The sequence below is a fragment of the Carassius gibelio genome, chromosome B1 (genome assembly GCF_023724105.1).
Source record: "Carassius gibelio isolate Cgi1373 ecotype wild population from Czech Republic chromosome B1, carGib1.2-hapl.c, whole genome shotgun sequence".
NCBI classification, from domain to species: Eukaryota; Metazoa; Chordata; class Actinopteri; order Cypriniformes; family Cyprinidae; genus Carassius; species Carassius gibelio.
Genome location: NC_068396.1, coordinates 18999818 through 19024953, shown reverse-complemented (window position 1 = coordinate 19024953; position 25136 = coordinate 18999818). Strand labels below are relative to the sequence as shown.

The 25136-nt window shown below is 36.1% G+C and overlaps 1 protein-coding gene across 7 annotated transcripts in view; it reads right to left on the bottom strand.

The window, feature by feature from the left end:
* raph1b (Ras association (RalGDS/AF-6) and pleckstrin homology domains 1b) overlaps positions 1-23146 on the bottom strand; it is a 53506-nt gene extending 30360 nt beyond the window's left edge. For 4 of the 7 annotated variants that reach the window (XM_052545296.1, XM_052545295.1, XM_052545298.1 and 1 more), the window contains exons 1-2: positions 22891-23146; positions 8519-8561 (exon numbers count right to left, since the gene is read on the bottom strand). The gene's annotated coding sequence lies outside the window, so the exon portion shown is untranslated. The remainder of the gene's footprint in view (positions 1-8518; positions 8562-22890) is intronic. The other 3 variants (XM_052545300.1, XM_052545301.1, XM_052545297.1) reach the window with 2 other exon arrangements.
* Positions 23147-25136: the final 1990 nt, after the last annotated feature.

Genomic DNA, 25136 nt, shown 5'->3' with positions numbered 1-25136 from the left:
ACAGACGTTTTTTCATGCTGGGAGATGAGCAGATGTATGTGTGCGAAAAGAAATATCAGATTTGATATAAAAATACTAGGGGTGCTCCATTCGGCCGATAGTTATGCGCATCTCGTCAGTAAAGCCGGTTTTCTAAATCAGCGGTTAATTCCATCAGGTGCGTGATTTCACATAGGGCAGCTGTTACTACACAGAGCCGTTGTTAATAGAGAAGTTGCGCAAATCACGTTCATTTTCAGCGTTTTTTGGCGCATCTTCTCAGTTAACAACGGCTCTATTTAAGCTCCATTAGATGAGGCATGTTCGGAACATTCTCTTTTACTGTTGCTGTCAGAAACTATTTTTAGCAGAAGGACAGCATTTAATGAACTTGCTTAAAAAAAAAAGTAACATTTCAATATGTTTTATAAAAAGTTTTATAAAAGCAATAAGGTACTTGAGGCCATGCTCACACCATAGACAGAAATAGCATCATATTGTGTGTTTTGAGCAATTGTGAAGCTCTGAAAATATCCTCAATTAAAACATTAGATTATTGTATGTGTGTCATGGCAGACGGTCTCTGAGGGAAAATGGCATGTGACAACACTGCTGTATAGTGCAGTGGGACACAGATTAGGTCTAAGGAAGAGAGAAAAAAAAAAACAAGCATCTTAAGAGTAAAGTAAAATAGAGGACAGTGAGAGAGGAGAATGCAACCTGAGAGACAAATCTCCCTTTGTAGTGCACAGTCACTCACACAAGTACAGTATGCGAGACATTTATAATAACATATTAAGAATGTTTACTCATACTGGCTGATTCACCTTTTTTTTCTGCCTGTTCACTGTTTCCATCCACCTCTCTCTCTCTCTCTCTCTCTCTCTCTCTCACACACACACACACACACACACACACACAATGCTTTGTGTAATCTATCATCAAGTCCTGAGCTGATGTATTTGCTGAATCAGAGAATGACTCATTAATTGCAGTGTATTCTAAAATAAGCCCCAAAAACCCTCTGCAGGGCCATGATTTCACACACATCTTTTTGATATATTTGATCCAGTGTGTCTGAATCACATGGCAGGAACTAATGTGAGTTGGTAATTGTTGACAATGAACAGTAAATGGATTTACTAACGCCTTTCTCCTAAATTTTCATTTTTAAATCTTACTAAAATGAATCAACAGATTTAATTTGTGCATTTATTTACATATGAAAATTCAGTAATGCACAACAAATATGGTAAATAGATGCTCAGATGTGATATCTTTATATGCAAGAACCAATGAGGTTTCTTCTTGCGCATCATGCATGCATAGCTGAGCTTCTGTTGACCATATTGGATATGGTCTATATGTGTGCATTAATCAATGATTATATTATGATTAAAATCTTATAATAAATTCGTTTGATCATTTGGATAACTTTAACAATGTCTTCTGGTCTTTTTATTTAAAGCTTGAAAATGTTTATACATGATTATATAGACTTACAATAAACGGAAAATACAGCTTCATTTGCATTTCGAAGATAAACAAAAGACAACAGACACATTTACATTTTTGGGTGAACTATCCCAAGCAGAGCTAAAGTGATACAAACATTATGTTTTTAGTATTAAAAAACATGATGCTTTTAATTTGAACAACTCTCTCGGTTCATGGGAATCTGAATATATATATTCCTCATCTTAAATTCCTAAATTCCCCATCTTAAATATAAATAAGATGCTAAAACAATTTTTATATAGTGATACTGTCATTCAACATTTCAACAGAATTTACATTAGACTGAATAATAAAACCTTAAGCTGAATGGTAAGTGTAACGGTAAAATCAAAGTCTGGACCATTTTCTATATTTTTGAAATTTTGTTTCATTATAATATCATTATAAAGAATCCAGTGCATCAACACAATAACTTTACTGTTTAAACTGTTATTCTGCAGTTTATCTTTTTCTGAAACCCAAAGAGCTGGACACTATTAATTTCACATTTTCACTTATTGCAGAATTGCAAGTTTCACAGTTTCCCATTATGTCTCTGTATTAAAGACGTTACCAAATCATTTTCTGCAAAGACTGAAAACAGAGGGACAACTGGAGACTGGAGAGAGTATTTCTAAATATATCTATAGGGCAGGCACAGAGTCACTTGTATTGAAATGAAAGTGAACACTGAGTCACTTGAACAACTGATCAAAACAGCCTTCAGCCAAATGTCGGCTATACCACAAACCCCCAACTCAGAGAATACACTGTTTTCCTGAGAATGGATCCTCATACAGCATTAACTATGAATCCTGGAGGAAGGTGTGAAGATATTTTAGCATCCAGGAACAAGTCAAACCCATCTGAAGTACATCTGACAGCTGTCAGTCATTGTGGTGCATGTTGTTGAGGCATTTCTAGGTTAAGTTTGTGTATGATCATCAGCATTCACAGGTATAAAGGAGTTTTAGTCAAATTCTTTCAGGACCTATGAAAAATAATGCATCACCTAAATTCCTTTTCTTCAGAACTACAGATCTTATTTGAATCATAGGAAATTGACAGATAAGGCACATACAGAGGGAAAGGCGGTAGGAGAGAGAGGGGAAATAGCTTTGAGAAACACTTGACATGGTTTCTTAAGACATTTTATTAGGGTGTGGATTGATTCTCACTCAGCACTCCACGTCATATCCTTTGGCTATCCAAATGGCACAAAAAGCAGACACCCGCACATGCACAGCCGGTGGCCCAGTGAAAGAACTCCTTTCATACAGGAACCACACAAGTCCAAAATTCGCCAGGGAAAAGGTGTGTCGTTTTCCGTAGTCTGACCTTCACTCTGTCTGACTGAGTGAGCCAAAATATTCCAGGAACAAGGAAGATCTTAAACACCCACTCCATTGACACATAATCATAGAAGTTTGTGCCAATACTGTAGAATCACCAAACTGAGAGGGATACAGATTTTGGACTGTCGTGTTTGTGACAGAAAAACACTTTGGAGACCATTATAGTGAAATAATTCGATGTTAGTCTACAGACATCCCAACTGACTAAAAAAGGTAGAGTTCTTTACTTCACCCAAAAATGAAATTCTCTCATAATTTACTCATCCTCATGCTATCCCAGATGTATATGACTTACTTTCTACTGTAGAAGACAGATAAAGATTATTCAAAAAAGCGTGTTGTGAAACTTGCTAGAATTGATGGTCAGCTCACTTGTCTTGCAAGTTTCTCAACACACTTACGTCATGCCGTCTAGCATCAACTCATTGACCTGCATTTGACAGTTAGTCAGACACTATGATTTATAGTTCAAAAAATTTAAAACTTTACTATTTTTCTTACAAACACCTCACATTTTTGGTTTAGAGGATACTAATTCATCAGCTGGTGTCATACGGATTATGTCATATTGTGTGGTTTTTGTAAACTTTTGTAAACCTGTCCATTTGCATTATATGGAGTCACAAAGATGGAATATTTTCCTAAAAATAATGTTTGTGTTCCACTGATGAAGGAAAGTCATATACATCTGGGATGATAACGGAATAAAAAATTAAGAGAGAATAAAAAATAAATAAAATGGTGGATTATATCTTTAACCATTAAAAGGACACTGAAGTATGACATTTGGAGGACTTCCAGCAAACATACAGGAACCTTAGGGGACATTTGTCACCAGATATGTTAATTTAGGGTTGAAACACGGATATTTGCAAATTTAACCAAATGCTGACATAAATCGACATTAGGAGAATATTTTTAACAACTATATTTTAATCGTCGGATGTTTTTTTCATATTTGTAGCTTAACAGCGGTGTTCACTATAAACTGTTTTACGAAAAAAAAAAATCTATATTATTTTTAGTTTCACTGAAGAAAGAAGTCATATGTGTTTAGAATAATATAAGGATGCAACAAACAAAAGTGTCCAACAATGTGGGAAACTGAGATAAAAGCCCTATTCGGACGGGACTAGTTTTCTAAACTACGTTTGAGTTTCGATTCTTACCACCTGACGTCTGTGATTTTCATGTAACAATTCGGACGGGACTAACATCTCCGTGTTTATTACAGAGATGGGAGGGTCTGATTTGTGCATCTGGGCATCACACAGATCACGCGCTCTGTATGCGTGCATTGCATTCATACAGAATGATTGCCATTAGTATTATTACACAATAAATACTAAATGGCTAGTCTAGCAAAACCATGTTAATGTTTGGTTCCTTTAGTTTAACTTGTTTTCCTTTTTTTTTTTGTGTAGTAGGCTAAACCTACCTTATGTTTAATTTTCATATGTAATTCAAACATTATGTAACTGAGTGCATAAATGAAAGTGAGTTATCTTACCAGATGCTGATATTACAATAATGGGTATAAACAGTTTACTTGATCTTGCTCTTGATTTTATTATTTTTTTATTATTATTTCTTTGCCGGTAAGAAAATATATCAAACATGCGCGCGGTAAGAGCATCTACGGTAATTCACATTGGCCAAAACACACAAGGAAACGCGTTGTGAAATAAAATATCACCGGCAATCACAGACATTCGCATTCGGACGGGATTAGTTTTCTCAGAGGATCACCGAGTTTGCTGAAAAACAGTAGGTAATTTGCTCAGGAATTATCACAGAGGTTGTGTGAGAAAAACACAGACGTGGTAGATTCGGACGGGATTAAAATCACCAAGTACGTCTGTGAAACGCAGATTTCTCTAACGACCCCCTGTAAAACTAGTCCCATCCGAATAGGGCTACAGTGAGTAGTGAGCTGGTCATACGATCTTAATATATCAGGTCCCGTGAGGCAACTATTTTCCTCATCTTACATCAGAGCTTTTGATGCAAGTCTTAAAACAGAGAGTCTGCATAATGAATACTCTCTGTGCTGAGTTCAGAAATGTCGACCATTTTGGTTGGTCTTTAAAAACAGACTTGGTATGTGATTGTTTTTTTTCTTCAGCGGAATAATAAAAGTAGATTAAAGTGGTTCCATGAGCTGTATCCTCCAGATGTTCTCCTCTGCTATTCGTCATTCTTATATATCTGCCACATCCTGGCTCAAACAAAAACCGAAGGCACAGGTTTACGGAGAGTGCTGACTGTCAAGTATCCCACTCTCTTTGCTCTATGTGTGTGTGTAAGTATCTGAAATACGTGTGTATAGCTTCAGGGCAAGATGAGCAAGCAATCCCCTTTACTGCAGTCCCAGGTGGCTTGAAATGTGTAGTCAAAAGTCTGGACACCCAAACATGCTGCACCATGGCAAAAAAAATAAATAAAAAAATAACCTGCAACATACTGCAGAGTCTGAACCTGATACATAAGAGGAAATATTCACTATGAAGAAATGAGTACTTGAAGACAGAAGAAAGCCCTGGAACGCCAGATATCCCATGTGATGGCCCTAGAATGAGCTATTTATGAGTTCAGTCAGGAACTGCGGCTCTTAAGTATCACGAGACTCCAGCCACTTTTCTCACTGCTTCCATTAGACAGACAGTACTGCAGCATCCAGCTTTTTCCTGCAGGCCTTCAGACTGTTGAACTCCTGCGTCATGTAACTGAAACCCCTCCCAACCCTTCTGCACTTGAACAATTATAGTGGGGACCTATCATATTCCACAACATAATTACTGCTTGTTTACTGAATCCCATCACGCACATGATGTGTCGTGTCTGTGCCTACGGTCACTCATGGGCGGCACAAAGAGTGGGCTTTTAGGACTATGATCTGCAATAAAGAACATTCTTTTAATGGATGCAGAGCCTTCCACTATGCAACACATCTGACCTAAATGTCAGCAAATCCTCTAGTTTTGTACTCGATCCAGATGTAATAAGCAAGTATTTCATATACATAACTGTGATAAAGCAGAACATACAGAATAGAAAGTTAGTTAAGACATTGTTAAAATAGTCCATGTGACATCAATGTTTGTATCTTATATATACGATGTATATTTAGAATGTTTTATGCGCATACTGTGCATATCTGTACTTAATTTATTCTGTTTCTGTATGTTAAGGAAGCATGACAAGAAAGTGAATTTTATTGGTCAAAAAACTTTGTGTCTGTGGCACTCCAGATGTTAGGCTTGCCATGATAGATGGTGCTAACGGCGATAACGTTGTTAAGCCGCAACACTTGCCCACTGCAGCACCGACCCCCACCGTTTAGAATTTTTTTTTTAGCAATAAAAATAATTTAAGTTCAGTAAAAGAACATACACTACAATTTAAAACTGAACAGGGCTGCTAAATTCAGCGTGTCGAACGACAGTCGCATCACAGATCACATTTATTATTTATTTGGTCATTTATTATACATGTTTACTTATTTCCACTTATTATTTTGTATACCAATTTAAACTTGTAATGCAAGTTATTTTTTATATTTTATATTAGGCATAGAATGAGCTATACCATGGTGTATTTTTATTTGTTTTGTTAGTTAAAGTTCTTTGTTTTATATATAGGCTAATGTGAGTTTGACGTTGTATTTTGTTGTTGCATTCAAGCAATTGACGCTAATTCATCTGTATCATCGGTGTTGTCACATGACGATTAACAAGTGGGAAAATTATCTACTCGATATCCATTTCTTCTATTCCATACCTTGTGTGCAACCTTCTCCCAAAGTGCTTCCACAGACAACAGTGAGCATTTGACTATTTGACAGTTCCTCTTTTGCACTTCATGTACAGTTGGACTGTGTGGCACTGGCCAGCTGCTAACTTTGTGGGGGACTGTTGCATGTCAGGCTGGACACACAGACATGACAAAAGTCTCAAACCCTTCTTGTCTGCAGCAGCTGGGAATGCCATGTCCATCCCCCCAAAAAATAAACATGGTGCTGAGACCTGGGCGGCACATTGTCACACTTTGACTTCAAGACCTTTGACTTTAAGCTGGCAGCTGGTTTGGTTAGAGTGTTGAAAAGAAAGGTGCCCATGCCGTAAGAATGAAGATACATGTTACTTTTGTGACCAAGAGTAATTCCAAACAAGTCAACCCAGTTTATCTAGACGCCAAAGGTGAGACAGCAAGTGAGAACCTGGATATAACACAGTCAAGTCAACTGAGAGCCTCATGTCACTGAGTCTTAACATCGGAGTATGACTGGAAATACTTAAGGTTATTTTTAAAACAATTTTTAGTCTGAACTCTAAACTAGTTGTAGGCTGTGGACAGGGAATATGAAATACTTTGCCTGTTATCGGCAGATTGTTGAGGATTCCACACACTACTGTAGCTTGCAAACATAACAATTTACTACAACATTTGTGTATCGAGCAATGACATGGCAGTTGATAATGACCCCCCCCCCCCGCAAGCTATGACAGTTTGTTATATCTATTCTTTTCATAATAGTTTCTTGTGACCTGTAATCATTCAGTATTTTGGTAAATAAAACATTTGAATGGCTACAATAACAATATAAAGTGTGTTTTTTTATATCATAAATTATTAATTTACAAAATCATGTTTTTGGAACACTGCCTCGTGTGACATTTTACAACATTTTTCCTGATCTAAGCTTGTACTGGTTACTTTTCAAAATATTTTTGTGAAAGTAAATGTTCAAATTCTCTAATATTTTAATAACACTTAAGTTTTAATAAAATCATATAAAATAATATATAATATAAAAAAAATTTATTCAGAAATTAAAAACATGCTCACCATAGAAAAGAGAAATATAAAAGTCATTATGAATTGCATTTTTTTTGTGTGTTTTAGAATGAAATATTATGGAAGGAGAAAGTGTTATATCCTTGACACATAAATCGTTAAGAAAATTGAATTTGGATATTTTAAGTTGCAAGCACAGGTGCAGGTCTAAAAGTGTACTTTCTATTTGGATCCAATTTTAAGTGGGTCAAGACTGGAGCTTTCAGAGTCTTCATAGAGGGCATGGTTACATTTTAGCAGCTGGGAAAAATTTTCAAGGCAAGAATCCACACACAAACACTCCAAACTAATTTAAAATAACTTATTTGCAGAGACATTCCAGTTCATTCACCATGTTAAAACTGAGCTGTCTAGATCCTCTAAGGCTTCAAATGGTTGCACTCATTCCTACCATTATTCTCAAAAATCCAGCAGTGGTGTCAGAATGATAAACCTTCAACCACTCCTCTCCCAAATCTCCATCATTCTTTCCAACCTCACTTCCTATGTTTTCTTCATCTCAGACATTTCTGCACTTCCAATGGTTACTCTGAAAACACATGTATTGTACACAATGGACATCTTTGTCGAGACATTCTTCCTGTTAGCTTGGGGATAAACAGGCGGCAGAAATAAAAACCAGTCACCAAGCTTCCTGCAGACATTATCTATCATGCAAATGTTAAATGAGACATTTCAGTCACCACAGAACAGTTTTCTTTTTGTCAAGCACACTATTATTGTGCAATATTTGATTATTTCACATTATTTATGCTATTTTGCAAAAAGACAAAAATGTATATAACAAGAAGGCACACCAGCATTTTTCTGTATGTATAGGAATGGCCTACCTTTGGTATAGTGTTTTTCTCTTACACTGAAGTCCACTTGTGCCTGTAGAAGGAAGGAGAGAAGGAATATAATCTTGTTTGTGCATCAGATCAGAAAATGTAAACGCTAGTGAGTGAGGAGTGCAACTGCTATGCCATCATATTAACTGAAATGCATGGTTTAAAGCAGGGTAAGACTATATTGTACTATAGTTTAGGCACACTGCTTTATGACCTTTATGACTGAAATCACAAAAAAACAAACAAACACATACAAAATGAACAGCGTTTCTGTTTAAAAGTCCAAAACACGTAAAATAAAGTGCGCTTCCATAATAAAGCATGCCTCAAACAGCTCCAGGGCATGAATAAAAGGCCTCCTATAGCGAATCAATGCATTTTTTGTCAGAAAAATCCATATTTCAAATATAATATACCCTTTCCTCTCACTTCTGCTGACTGTCGTATGCAGAATTATTCTGGCGGATGGCATATGTGACGCACGCACGCCTCTGAGATATGCTAGTCTCGCAAGGGATACTCCACCCCAAAATAAAATTTTTGTCATTAATCACTTACACCCATGTTGTTCCTAACTCATAAAAAAAGCTTAGTTCGTCTTCAGAACACAATTTAATATATCTTGGATGAAAACCAGGAGCCTTTTACTGTCCCGACTTCCATAGACTGACAAGTAAGTTACACTGTCAAATTCCAGAAAAGTATGAAAGACATCATCAGAATAGTCCATCTGCCATCAGTGGTTCAACCGTAACAGTAGGCAGTGACGAGAATACTTTTTGTACACGAAGAAAACAAAAATAATGACTTTATTCAACAGTTTCTCTCCTCTGTTTTTCTCCATATCACTGTAGCGCTATTTTGGAGAATATGAGCTGAACGCAGGCAGCAGTACGCACTTCTGAGTCAGCCGTGCCAAAAGGTTGTGCTGTTTTCTTTCAAATCAAAGCGTAAATATACATAAGAAACACATCCTTGTGGAAACACATCCTTGTGGAAACACATCCTTGTGGAAAGTCATATACACCTAGGATGCCTTGAGGGTAAATAAAACTCAGGCTAATCGTCATTTTTGGGTGAACTAAACCTTTAATATATAAACAGAACATATTCTTTCTGAAATATATACATCCATGTGTGTGTATTTATATATATATGCACAGCACACATAAATCATGCAAACAAAAAATTTATTTTGGATGCGATTAATCGCAATTAATCATTTGACCGCAATTGTTTTTTTAATAAAAAGTTAATCTTTTACAAATGTGAAAGCCCTTTCAAAACAAATATGCCTCAGGCTGAAGGAAATGTAAATTCACGTTTGTATCTGAATGAAGAACATGACACAGGAGAAAATTATCAACAATCAGCAATAACAAAAATGAAACACAGACGTGTAATTTTTGCTCATTAGTATTACTGAATTGGATCATCAAAGGCCAGTAGCAAAGACATTGATTAATAAAATTGGATCAAATACATAAATTATATTGGTCTCATTTTACATAATTATTTATTGCAGTTTTATATAATATTCTGAGTTTGCATTAGACTGTTTTTGTGCCAGTGAGATAAGCCTCCGCACTTACTCCTGATATCTCTCAACATGGCAACACACAAGCTGTCAGTCAGGACATCGAAACAAAGTAACTGGTGTTACTTATTTGAAAATGTAACTCAGATATTTTCTCCTAAATTAAAAAGTAATGCGCTACTTTACTAGTTACTTAAAAAGTAATCTGATTACATAAGTCATGTTACTTGTAATGCGGTATCCCCAAACAATGCTTATTCCACAGAAGGTATAAAGAAAAAGATGGTTATTTTAATCAAACCCAACAGGCATTTTTAACAAACAAATATTGTCCAAGACAACAATGACTCATAACCTATATAATCCATTTCAAAGCAAATAACAAAAAGTGTGAAAACTCCGTTGTTCTTTCCACTTAATCAAGAAAGTCACAACACAATCTGTTATACGCCCTCAAAACCTTGACGTACACACACACACACACCTCAGCTGATGAGAGACAAAAGTAAAGAGTATGAAAAGGGGTGTGTGTGTCCCATTGAGCAAAGCAGATCACAGCTGCACACTAGGGCACAACTGTGCCGACCGTCTGTCCACATGGCAGCCTGAGACGCTGCGTGTGTGGCGCATGACAAAGCCGTGGCTCACCGACTTGCAGACCATGTGGTGTTCTTGCAAAGACTCCCTTATTAGATCTTTCTTTAGACACTGGGGGTGTGACTCATGCGTGTAAGACATACTGAACAACACATTCCACCAAGGGTGCTGAAAAACAGTTCCCTGATTAAATACGGTCTTTAGAAAGATGTTAAAATTTAAGGAAGGTGTGGGAGTGTTTGGACAGTGAGTTAGTATAAAAACCCCTAATCATGTGACTTCAGTTACCATGGTAGCAAAATCGGTAAGAAGTCACAAAATTTATTTGAAACTTATGCATGCCTATGTGTACGTTTCAAGCTTCAAAAACAGAACTATTATCTGTTTGAAAAGCATGTTCCAGAAACTAGTGGTGCACCAAAATGTTTATAAAAGAAGGGGGATACTCCACCCCAAAATGTAAATTTTGCTATTAATCACTTACCCCCATGTCATTCCAAACCCGTAAAATCATTGTTCGTCTTCAGAACACAATTTAAGATATTAGACACAACCATGAGGCTTGTGACTGTCCCATATAGAAGAAAATCGCACTGTCAAGGTCCAGAAAAGTACTAAAAGCATTGTCAGAACAATCCATCTGCCATCAGTGGTTCAACCGGAATGTTACGAAGCAACGAGAATACTTTTTGTACACAAAGAAAACAAAAATAATGACTTTATTCAACAAGTTGTCTCCTCTGTGTCTCTCTACATCACCGTAGCGCCATTTTGGAGAATATGAGCTGAACGCAGGCAACGTATGCTCTTCTGTGTCAGCCGCGCCACAAGGATGCAATGTTTTCTTTCAAATCAAAGTGTAAATGTACTTAAAAAAAAAGTCCTATATTTCCTCATTTTGGGGTGGAGTATCCCTGGACAAATTGTACTTATCACTACTTATTATCATTATTTTTGGTATATTCAACACTACTGACATTTACACGAAACAGAACCATAACTCTAACACATCAAATAAGACCAAAGAGGTGGTAAATAAAAATCACCATTTTGATCCTTACAAAACTATTTTGGCATTTCAGTCCTTTATTTTCAGTTGCCAAAATTTTGGTGACTAACTACGTTACCAGAAAACCATACAATCCCTAATGAAAAAAAAGAAAAACTAAAACTATATCATATTAAATTAAATTAATTATTTAATTAAATTAGTTCATACTAAGTAAGCATGAACTTCATATATACTTTCAATCCATTAACATATTTATTGACGCATCACTTAGGATACAATGACATAAAATTATAATGAAACTTTATTTGGAGTATTTCTTTATTGCACAATGCACATTTTTCAATATTATGCCTAATGTGTGTTTTATATCACTATTAATAAGGATTGTATTATCTGTAAATCAAGTGTAAAGTGGACTTCAACACTACTTCTACACAATTAAGTGCATTAAGCACAACATTTGTTGTTTCAATTTAGCAGACTTTAAGTATACCAGTTTAGTATATTAAAAGTACAACTGCAGGGTAATTAATTAAGCACATAAATATGTTAATGTATTTGTAGTATACTTTAAAAAAATAATAAAATTAAGTATTTCAAATACATTTTAGCTTTTTTTTTCCACTTGGGATAATACTATAATGTACTAGGTGTTTTACAAATATAGCTGTTATACACTGTTGCGTGTTTTTTTATGTTTATATATTTGTGATCTATTTGTGAGAGAATAGTTTGCTGGTTTAGAACTGAGACAAAATATCTTTGTGGTAAAAAGCTATGAAATCACCACCCAGGCATCAGATGGCCTGGGCTTTCTGCTTGATAGGGAAATGACTTGGTTATTCTGAAATTGTGACACGCATCAATTTACAACATGTACATCATAATGACACTATTGTCTTTTAAAGTCTCCGTAGTTGAGTTTGCATAATCCAATCTGATTTCCTGTTCCTCTCTGTGAAGCGCATTTGACACAAACTCTATTGTATAAAGTGCTCTAAAAATAAATGTGACTTGACTTGAGTATAACGAAAGTGCCACAGAGATGAAATCTAGATGAGTTTAGTCATACATGATAATGTCATAATTGATATTGTGTGACAGAAGGAGCTCGAGATGACGGCCAGGTGTGTCCATTATCATTTCCTGCCATTGGTACAACCCAGCGGAAGACTACGCAGAGACTTCCTGCATGAACAGGAAATGGGAAGGGAGGGGGCACAGAACCGAGGCCAAAACAGTGGAGGTGATGTCAGAGGAAAACTCCAGTAGAGAGATTTTACCATGAACTGGCTATTGTTGCTGAGTGGACAGACCGAACAGTGTTCATATACAGTATATGAACAGACAGTAAACTACACAGCAGAGACTTGAGTTGAGACTGTGTCCCATGCTGACTGCCACAGTCAAATTACAAGCTCAAACTAACCTAAAAGTGCATTTCTTTCTTCCCTTTCCATGCAGGCAAACAGACCCAGATGCACAAGTTCTCAATTAAAGATGAAAGGAATGTGTTAGTTAAAGTTAATGCATTAGCAAAGTAAAGTTCTTCAGTCTGTACTTGTTACACAGATTTCTTGATAGTGCATCAAAGCACATAGGTAACACGAACATAGGATTATAAGTAAAAACTAACTTCTTATATATGTCACAGATGTTTTCACTGCTAGTCTGCTGCTGCTGTCATCCAATGGTCATTACTGTCATCAGTGTTAGCTATATACAATTTGGCTGTTCAAAATGTTACATTTTAATGTAACTCTGCTCAACTGAACAAAATTACTTGAATAAATATTTGCTCGTTTTTGCTGAATGAGATTTAAAGACTGAATTTAGGAAAATGATCTGATCCTCCCATCACAAGTTCTAGCTGCGATTTTATACTCGATCTTGTGAATGAAATGGTTATGCCATGGAAAAATGGTTAAAACAATAGTCACTCAGAAATTGCTAGTAAATGTCACAAATAATTACAAAGAAATGGCAAGTAATGCATTAAATAAAACTTGAAATTTGGAAGTAGAAAGACTGAAATGGCACTTATAAAACAAACTCCAGTAACTTTTGTTTTATTTCCAACATCAAAAAATCTAAGATTGGCAGTTTGTCGGGGTCCCATCAGTAGACCTCAACCGAAAGAGGGACAATGGACAGAAACTGGCACTAATACTAAATAATGGATTTTTGAGAGCTAAGAGTAAAAGAGTGAACATCTATCTTATTCTGAAGTTCTCCAGGGATGTCCTAATGCTATCTTATTGATTATCTAGCCTCAGCTAACAGCCCCCCACCCCCCCACCACAAACACACACACACAGCAGGACAGATGACATGAATCAGCAGAAATGCCTGAAATTCAGAAAGCAAGACATATATATATTTCATGAGTATAAATGTGTGAGAACATTGCTACTATGAGCGCTACCAGGAGTAGTGCACAAATAAACTTACGCACTTTAAATATTTATCAATAGAAGATCTCAGATGGTCGTGTTAAACCAGTTTTCAAGTTAACATGAAATATCAAAAGATATTAGCATTGACTGGATGGCACTTTCTGTATGCTGACAGAAATATCTAGGATATAATAGTTAAATGTGGATCCAAATAATCTTCCGTCTGTCCTTTAATGGGACACCACTGATCTGATATATCACGGAGATATTAATAACAAGACCAAACGATGAGTATCCGTGAAAGCTGTGGAGCAGGCTCACTTTCTCTAATGGATATTATATAAATATATGGCCTCTTTTAGGTTTGCACCATGATCTGGATTTAATCAGTTTTTCAAATTTTCTATATTTTGTAAAAAAACACTTAGATAAACTCTATAGCCACAAATAGATCCTCTATGCTGTACAAAGTACACGCTGTGGGAATTTTATCAGATGTAATATTCCCACAGTGAGAGGGGTTTGATGAGGCTCCATTCCAGCTACGCTAAAACTAAAGTTCAGAATCTTCCATACGATGACCATACAGTTTTATGAACATGTCAGAAAAGAGTTGCTTGCTATAATTCTTCTTAAGTCTTTCCAGATTTTGATTCTGACTGCTGCCAGTCTACTAACACTATTTGGACTGATATGTGCACAACCTTTTTTTTTTTCTTTTTTAAAGATGACTGCTTACAAAATGTAATACTAACATTCTGACTTTTATTTGTGGAGGTACTTTAGCTGCTGTAAAGTTGAAGGGGAAAAAACATTAACACACTCCCAAGAAATGTGTTCAGCTAGGTTCAGATGAACCCAAAATCAGCCTGATTATGGCTTTCACAAAATAATAATTTTGTTTGTAAAAAATATAATACATGGCTTTTGCAAAAGAACAATTTAACCAAAAATTTAATACTGTAATTAATTAATCACAATGTTGTCTCGAACCTTTATGAGTTCCGTTCATTTTCAAAACTAAGAAAAATATGACCATCCGGTTTAATGCAAGTCTTCTGAAGAGACACAATTTCTTTACATGATTACTGCACATCAAGCAAGCACAGTGGAGATTCCATGTTTAACATATTTGTTCTGAAGCTGAACAATGTCTTATTAAGGGGGTTGAAATTACATGAGAGTGAGAAAATCAAACTATTCCTTTAAAACAGTTTAATTAGTTCTAGTATAACATGTAACTCACAACCAGACTATTGTGTGCATACCTAGTGTAAACACAAGTGCTGAGTTCCTTCTGTGTGCTGTCGAAGCTGGCTGACCCTGAATCTGTGTGTGGGCCACAAAGAACCACTGAGCTGAGCAGTGATACTGACCTGGAAACAGGCTTAAAGTTTCCGGTCTGGCACATGGGAGTGTTATTTGGAGCAGCCACACAATAAAACAGCCATAGTGGCTAAAATATTAACAGGAGGGTGACTAGTGGTTTGGGATCTACTAAGTATGCGTGTGAGACACTGCACTGCACACTCACCTGTAAGGGGCATAAACCTGCTTTTATATAAAAAAAAAAAAAAAAACAACAACAACCTTGACTCATAACCCATCTGAGTCGTTGTGAACATGAGTCATGACTAACATATCAGAGCATATCCTGCTGAACAACAGTAATGAATGGTAGCTATAGAGAGAGAACTGTTACTACCACTTTTATCGAAAAGATACAAATCTATTTAAATGAAAAAAAAAAAAAATAAATTTAGTTACACATTTTAGTGAGGGATAAAATCTGACCAATGTACAGCATCATAACTGCACCATAAAGGGATAGTCTCCCAAAAATGAAGATGTCAATTATTCCACGTCATTTCAAATCCATAAAAACTTTAAATAAAAAAAATAAAAAAATCTTTTTTGTCCATCCATTAAAATGTTCATGCTTCAAAAAGTAAAAAAATACACTATAAAAGTTTATAAAAAAAAGCAGTTTCATTCAAGTCTTCAAAGTGATATGATCAAAAGAACAGACCTCGAGGTTCAAACTTGTGTACTGAAGATGACTGGAAATCTTTTGTGTTTAGAACGACACGCGGGTGAGAAAATGATGTCAAAATGTTTATTTTTTACCCTATCCCTTTAACCACGAATCAAAGACTCTTTTAATAGTAAAGCAGGATATCTGGGCCAACAGCTGACATATTGAGTGTTACAATTTCTCATATTCATAAATATTCCTTTTGAACATCCATTGTTTGTCATCCATATTGTTTGTCTAACACCATGTCAGCAACAGTACTATCTTAAATGGTAAGTACAAAGTTCATAAAATAAAATCAATTAAAAACTATAAGACATTTAAGATTAATACAAAATACTTAACAGTTTAAATATGTCGGTTAAATCTGCAAGTAAAAACATTAGGAAATGTGCAGTCTAAAGTGTGTTTCCTTTCTAATAAATCCTGTTTAATGAACTTTCTAAGGCTCTCACTAACCTTGTTTGTTTTAACATCTGCGGAGCGATTTAAAGCTTTTATTAGCAAAAATTCACACTCTGTCATCACTACTCAAATCTGTACCTCTCGAAGAGAGCCTGTTTTTTTAAACACTATGTCTAGCCCTACCCCAAAAATCAATAGTAAATCAATGGAAACCACAAATGGTAAATATACTTAGTAATAAGCTTTAGTCTAGACTACAGTAGATCTAGTCTTTATCTGGGAAAACTATTTTATCTGAGGAAAACCATGAAACTAACAAGATTAGATGACTGGTGACTATTCTACCTCCATTACAGGGACACACAAGCCTAGCAATAGTCATCAGACAATAAATGGACCTTCAGCTATGACAGCTCACCTGTTTTGTGAGTTCAAACATTCTGAATGACCCTGAATGAGTGTTTATGCACACAGCTGCAAGATCACGCTTCTCATGCTTCACCATCCTACATACTCACAGAGAGGTAAAATGTATAAAATAAATAGCGCAATTTTAGAAGAAAGTCTAAAACTTGATTGAATGTTTTTAATTCATCCAGTTAGGCACTCAGGTTTCTTACAAACACAGTCCCACATTATCACAAAGACTAAAAAAAATAGACTGTCCAAAATACATCCATCTGAAGGTGTGTGAAGAAATTAATATCAGCGGTATAAAAACAGTATGTTCTTATTTTGATGAAACACGCATTTGTAGAACAAGCTTACATTTATAACTAACAAATAAAAATCAGTTGGTAAAGTTACTGGTAGACTGTTGGTCGCATGAGGAAGAGCGTGTTTAACTGTCTAAAATAACTTCTTCAAAATCATAAAAATATGTCATTTGTGCCAGTGCACTGAAAACAGCACAAAATGGCTCCATAGCAATCATCAGATCTCATCAGCCTGTTCAACCAGATTCAGCTAAATTAATTTCATATCTTCATTCTAAACATTTTGTTTTCATTGAACTTAATTTCCCAACATACAGATTCACTGCTTTCAGATGGCAACTCTATTTCCCAAAAAGCTATGATGCAAACATACTGGAATTTGCAGTGGAAGAGTAAGCAACAATATTTCAACGGTAAACAATTAAGCAACAAATAAATAACTCCATGAGGGCTGACATTTCACACAGTGGTGACCGGATACGCTCTGACCCATCATTCACTCTCAGAGCAGAGATATGAGATCACTCCTGATGCTGGATTTGATGCATTCTCCTTTCTCCTCGTCTTATGCTCTATTAATTTATTTAATTGTGTAATTCATTGAATTACATTTTCTTGTTTTAGTTTCTAAAAACTGGTCATCCCTCTCTTTCACTAATGTAAACGTCCTGAATGAGAAAACTCTGTTCTGAAGGAAGGGAAGAACACTCAGTGATATCTTTTCCAGCTGGATGAAGTAGGGCTGCCGTCATGGTGAGATCACTAATGTCACGAGAGGTCAAGCATCATTGGGACACACATGGAAGGGAAGAATAAAGTTAAGAATCTCGGCAATGAACCACTTCATTTGTTCTTGCCAGATTAGCAAGTTTTAGTAAAAAAAAAAATTCTATGTGTTGCAAACACTTCTTTCAAACCACAAACACTTTTTCCCAGAATAGCTGAAATAAGAAAAAAGCCATCTCCAACAACTTTCCCCATCCATTTTGACATCTGCACAAGTCCATCCAAACTAAGTTTGGATGCCTTAAGTTGTATAAAGTTACCAGTGATACAGAAACGTCTCACTAAACTTTTCCCCATATCATATGAGTGGCAGCACGACAGCATTTTGTCCTCAGTTCTTTTAGAAACTCACTGGAATGTGATGAGGTCAGAGCAGACAGGTCAGTACCTTTGTCAATATTTGGTCAAGAATGACACTCAGTGTGTGGCTACATCACATTAACGTTTGAATCATCACAAAGATTCAAATTCCAGGAGTGTTTCAATGAGTAAGTGAGATTACATGCAGAGTTTTAACAGTGTGGTTTTAGCATAGCCAAACTACAGTCTTCATTTGTCTGTCTAGTGTCTAAACATACATGACACAATGCATAATTGAATATTGGAAGGACTAAATCGAATGCACCTTTGTTACTTCTGTCCTTTAGTGTAAGCATACAACACGGAGTATGATTGTAGTCTGATTAACATACAGAGATGCTGGAAAAACCCAAGAACTATCCCATTATGATATGTAGGTCTGTTATTATGAGTTTGACTTGAAATCAAACTTTTAAAATGCATGTAAATACACAGGTCATGGTACTTTTTGTTTCAGCATTAAACAAATGAAAATTCTGTCATGATTTGCTCATATGTTGTTACAAGCTTTTCTTTCTTCTGTGAAACATAAGAGATATTTTTTAAATGCTGGAAACTAAACCGTATCAAGGGGCATTGACTTACATTGTGAAACAATCACTCTGAGGCATTTCTCAGAAAAAAATCTTCGATTCCGTTCCAAAGAAATTAAGTCATGCGGGTTTGGATTTACATGAGTGTAATATATATGATGACAGAATTTTCATGTTTTGGTGAACTATCCATTTAATGAGGATGAATTTAATGTGTAGCCTAATCTGCTCTGCACATAAATGTAATACATAAAGCCTGACTGAATCAAATTTCTTCACAAATGCACCTTAAAATAAGCCTACTGTTCTCCTGAAGATATTTATTTTATAAGTGGATAGTAAATCCAGTTTAAGCATGGTAAATTAGTTAAAAAAATAACAGACACACACAGCTCAATGTTTCTTTTAAAGAGCCACACAGATGGGAAATAAAAAATTACCTGTATTACAGTGTATGATGTAGCTGTTCATCAGTGTAAACAATGTGCAAAGTAATTAAACCAAAAAGTACACGATTTATAAAGTTATTGGCTTCTAAAGTAAGGAGTCGACTCTGAATCACTGAAACGAGTCGTTATAGATTTCAAATCTTTTGCCCATCTCTATGTACATCACTAGGAACACTTTGCATAATAATCTCCGCCTACCGTCTTGGGAGAAACGGACCTCTGACCTGCCCCCCCCACACACACACACAGACGCTCTGGTTGGTGTGATAGCATCATGTCGAGGAGACAGTGTGTTTTTAATTGTAAAGGCAAGTTTGTTTTATTTTCACTGCCAAAGAATGAAGATCAGAAGAACCAATGGCTAATTCTATTCTACATCACTCACCGATCAAATAAGGCTTTGACAGCCGGCAAAAAAAAAAAAGATCAATGCAGAAAAACCCCTGGATTGGTTATATAATGTTGGACAGAATGTTGATCCGGCCGCGTATATTCAGCAAACATAAGGTAAACGTTTTGCAAACGTTTTTTAGAGAAATAAAAACAGGTCGGCGAATCGATGCGCATATTTTGCATCAACTTATTTTTTGCGTCGACGTCATCGATGACCTCGACGCGTTGTCCCAGCCCTACAACAGTGAAAATAAAAGTTATGCCTTCTTTCTTTGCGTGAACATTTGGGCGGTGTTATGCAAAACCTTCCCACATCATGACGTAGACATGTGGGGGCGTGTTAGAATGAGCCGTTTTAGGAGGGCATGGTTGACTCTTAACTTTTAAAAATAATTTCTCTTTGGATTTGAGAATTTACTCTCTGCAACTTTATTTTTTATGCCCGAGATATTGTCTGTATGTTTATTTGTTCTGTATGTTGCGGTGAGCCAAAGAAAAATTTCCACCCAATAAAGATTTATTCTATTCTATTCTATTCTATTCTATTCTATTCTATTCTATTCTACAGATCTTCTTTATGCACCAAGAGCTTGTCACAAAGAGAACGGAAAGATTGAAATCACATCATATGACCCATTGAAAACATTCTTTCCTCAATGTCCAAAGCCGCAGATTTACAAAACATGCAAAAGAAAATAATATGCTTTTATTTTTTTGCTAAATCATTCTCAACTGTTGCTTAATCTGTTCTGTCAGGGAGTTAACTTTGGGCAAATTACTTAAGGCAAATTAGAGACAGCTGATTTTGAAGCTTCTGGCTCTGAAAGGCCTGAAAGCAAACCAAGCACACCTGATGATTGGTGCCAAGCATTTATACCAGCAGGGCATTCGCTGGACTCCAGGTGCTCCATTGTGGATCCTTGAAGCTGCCGAGGACCTATCTGGTTTCACTTTCCCTGGTCACTACTGTTTCACGGAGGGTTACTGTTCTCTTTGAAGGTCTGCCCCCTCTTCTGAGGGGGAGCTTTGGTAAAATAACACCAACTAACATCTGAGTCTTTTGTGTGGCCCCAGCTCTTGAACAAAAAAAAAATCACTGATTTCATATCCAACTTTTTTTAAAAACAAAACTTTATTATTATTTTTTTTATATGTACCGACTAGAGGAAGGAGGTGATGTACTGTATATAAAACTGCCCCATGCAAACCTGGATTATCTGTAGCAAGTTTGGCATTAACTTTAAAAGCATGTTTAGTTAAACTGCTCACACACATAAGACAACTTAGATATTTGTCTCGCTGTGATCCATTAGCGGCAGCTGTTTTTCTCATCTAAACTGCTTTGTCCACACTCATCAGGACCACAGATTCCCTTATCTACATGGCAGTGCACAAGGAACTGAGAAAAACAGTATTTTCTTAAGGTCAACAAATTACAGACTACATCCCACCTTCTACCCATTAGCTATCAAGGATGTAGACAACATCCTCTGACAGTGAACAGCTAGAGCAGACTAAAAAAAAGGACACAACTTAAGGGCACAGACTGTAAAGGAAAAAGTGTCAAGGACTTATTGAGAAACTTCCTATGATTAAATCTCTCACTACATGGACTTTTATTTGGCAGAAGCACTTGAGATGCTGGACACCCCTCAGTGGATCTTGTCAAATATACTTAAGCTGCAGTCAGTCATTTAGTCCTACCAGAGAAAACATCAAATTAGATTTGCTTGACTCACCAATGCAGTTACAGCCTGCACTGCTTATTTGACACAGTTATGTACAAACAGTCTAGTTCAAATTATTTGTTACGTTTGTGCAGATTGGTGTAAAAGTACAGTTTTTCATCTCGATTAGACATGTTCTGTATGAGGTTAATGAGTAGTTAACAAGTATAAAACTGAGGTGTGTCCATGAACAATAACATCACAAAACTAGCACTCAAACTGTCCCCAATAAATAACAGGTCTTCTTGATGTCATTTCCCTGTTCTCGTGAACCAGGCTTGCAAGGGACAATCCCTATTTGACATGTCCTATGTGTCAGGAGTAACAAAATTATTCTTCTGAGAATAAACACCAATTATATTTACACCCACTTTGATAGTAGCCTAACATGGGTGCCACATAGGACATGGATGAAGAATCACATTAAAAACGTTATTGAAAATACATGGATAAGGACATATGACAAACACATGTAGGATCTTGAGTGACTGTAGCAGGACAATGAACACAGTCTGGACATGGCCTAGAGCGCACGCGACAAGCAAATAAAAGACGCTTAAACACGCTGGAAATCTTTACATAGCCTGAATTTTCCCCCTCAATACCTTAATAAACTGTGTTTATTCATTTATCAACCTTATAGGGTTATCAAATCGAGATGTATAGTTTAAAATACAGAGCTGCGTGCTAGCATACGGGCACGACAGGGTGGAGACCAGCAAGCTGACAACATTGTCTCAACTGATATTCATTTTAAAGCGCACAAATGGACGCATAATTACAGTGCGTGGAAATAAAACATCGCCGTTCACCACCGTGGGGTGAAGGGGGCATGAAATGTATGGGCGTTATGAACACACCCAGGATCAAGCCGACATACAGCGTTTGAATGAAAACACGTGACGGACTTTTTATTTCTCTGTTAAAGTGTTGTTGGTAGATAAACGCAACATGATGAAATGCTCGAAATGTCACATTGATCACTAGACCATGCGCTATAGCCACAGTACATATCGGCTACTCGGACACACACCCAGAAAAACAAGAGGCGTTTTTGACTCAACTGGAGATAGAGCCAAGCGTGGACAATCACACGAGCTTATTACAGTTCTGCAAACCAACCACCAACTGGTCAGTTAAATTCATTGACTGATGATGCAGAGCTTTTGTGCACGTGGGAACTGTCCCATTGTCAAATGACTAAGATGAATTCGACCCCTTTCTTTAACGCGCTCCATGTCTTTTTGTCCAGGCAATTTTCTCATAAGGACACACAATAACAGCAGACAGTATCATTAAACCAGTTTGTTTAGCCAGATTGGGATCTTCCAGTCCTTTTTTAATGTAACCCCACTTTTACAACATAGGTTAAAGCCTATGTATGAGTATCAGACACACGAAAGATGAGATAATAGTAGGCACTTACCAAGCGGCGAATAGCTCTGCAGTTATTTTATGTAATGAAAACAGCCGATAATTATTAAGAATAATGTTAAAGGTAAATATCCCACGTCTCTGGTGCTAAACAGCGCGATATAAATACTAAAAAGACAAATTATTTATTTGCCCGATTCAATTCTTCCAGTCTTCTATTGACACATTTCGTTTTCCTCTCCCATTCTCGCTCCCGGAGAACGGAGATTGCTGCGCGTCCCTCGCGTCCCGTTTCCTGTCCTGCCCAGATTCAGCGCTCGACCAATCAGCAGATCACAAGGAGGTGCGAGGACACCCCCCTCTCTCCACACGAGAACAACAGCAGGCCGCTGCTGGTGCATGAGGACAACAGGCAGCACATGTTCGTGTATTATGGCATTGAACTATGGTTAGTTAGAATAATAAAAATAAAGAACCTACGGGATCTGTTTTACTGTTCGAAGGAATTAATTTGTTAAGTAAGAAATGTAACAATTGGCATGTGCGCCAACGTTATCAATTTAGAAGGAAAATTTCGCCAAATATAAAGATCTACTGAAGGTCTTTGGTTGATGATATAAATGGCTTTTGCCTGTGAAATACTGTATTTTCAATTAGACAAAGGACACAAAATTAGTCTACAATGTGTGTGTATAACTTATATAATCATCATCTTCATCATCATCATCATATTATTATTATTATTATTATTATTTTACATGGTAAATTTTACAATGCACAAACAAAATAATTGCAAATGGTTTCTAATCATATTCCCTTTTTAAAATGGAATTCAACTCACTTCTGAGACCCCTTCACCTTATTAAGATATTACCGAGAGGAAATTAAAAGCCAATTCATGCATTTAGATGCACTCCTCGTGTATGATTGTTTGAATTGATTGTTAAATGTCTCTGTATGTCATTCGCGATTTCTATTAATTGTTTGTTGTATAAACATTAGTTTGTGTTGGCCTTATCTCATTGTATTGTCACTTAGTGATGTTGTTATTTATTTGTAACCAATTTGTTACCAACTTTTTGTAAAGTTTTATATTAATTAATTTCAGTGAATAATTGTAGATCATTTTTTTCTTAGCCACATCATGTGGTACATATAAGTTACAAACTCCAAAGTAAAAAAACAAAACAAAAAAAACGAGCATTTCGTTAGTCTGTTAATCGGTTATATATACAGATATTTTGAAGAACGAAGCAACATATATATATATAAAAAAAAGTATAGTAACGTTCTCCCCCCAGAGGACAAAACCATAAATGCAAGAGTCGTGCTTTATTATGAAAGGTTGCACCCAAAAATCCCCAGCAGCTTTTCCTTCTGTTTATTCTTTGGCACTTGAAATGTGTGTGTGTGTGTGTGTGTGTGTGTGTGTGTGTGTGTGTGTGTGTGTGTGTATATATATATATATATATATATATATATAAAGAAAACTCTTTGAATTAGAAGGTGTGCCCAAACTTTTGGACCAAAAGTTTGGACACACCTTCTCATTCAAAGAGTTTTCTTTATTTTCATGACTATGAAAATTGTAGACTCACATTGAAGGCATCAAGGGCTATTTGACCAAGAAGGAGAGTGATGGGGTGCTGCGCCAGATGACCTGGCCTCCACAGTCACCGAACCTGAACCCAATCGAGATGGTTTAGGGGTGAGCTGGAATGCAGACAGAAGGCAAAAGGGTCAACAAGTGCTAAGCATCTCTCCGGGAACTCCTTCAAGACTATTGGAAGACCATTTCAGGTGACTACCTCTTGAAGCTCATCAAGAGAATGCCAAGAGTGTGCAAAGCAGTAATCAAAGCAAAATGTGGCTACTTTGAAGAACCTAGAATATGACATATTTTCAGCTGTTTCACACTTTGTTATGTATATAATTCCATATATAATTCCACGTGTGTTAATTCATAGTTTTGATGCCTACACTGTGAATCTACAATTTTTTATAGTCATGAAAATAAAGAAAACTTTTTGAATGAGAAGGTGTGTCCATATATATATATATATATATATATATATATATATATATATATATATATATATATATATATATATATATATACAGATCAACAGTTTGGAAATATTACTATTTTTAATGTTTTTCAAAGAAGTTTCTTCTGCTCATCAAGCCTGCATTTATTTGATCAATAATACAGAAAAAAAAATGTAATATTGTTATATATTATTACAATTTAAAATAATTGTTTTTAAATTTATTATACTTTAAATTATCATTTATTTC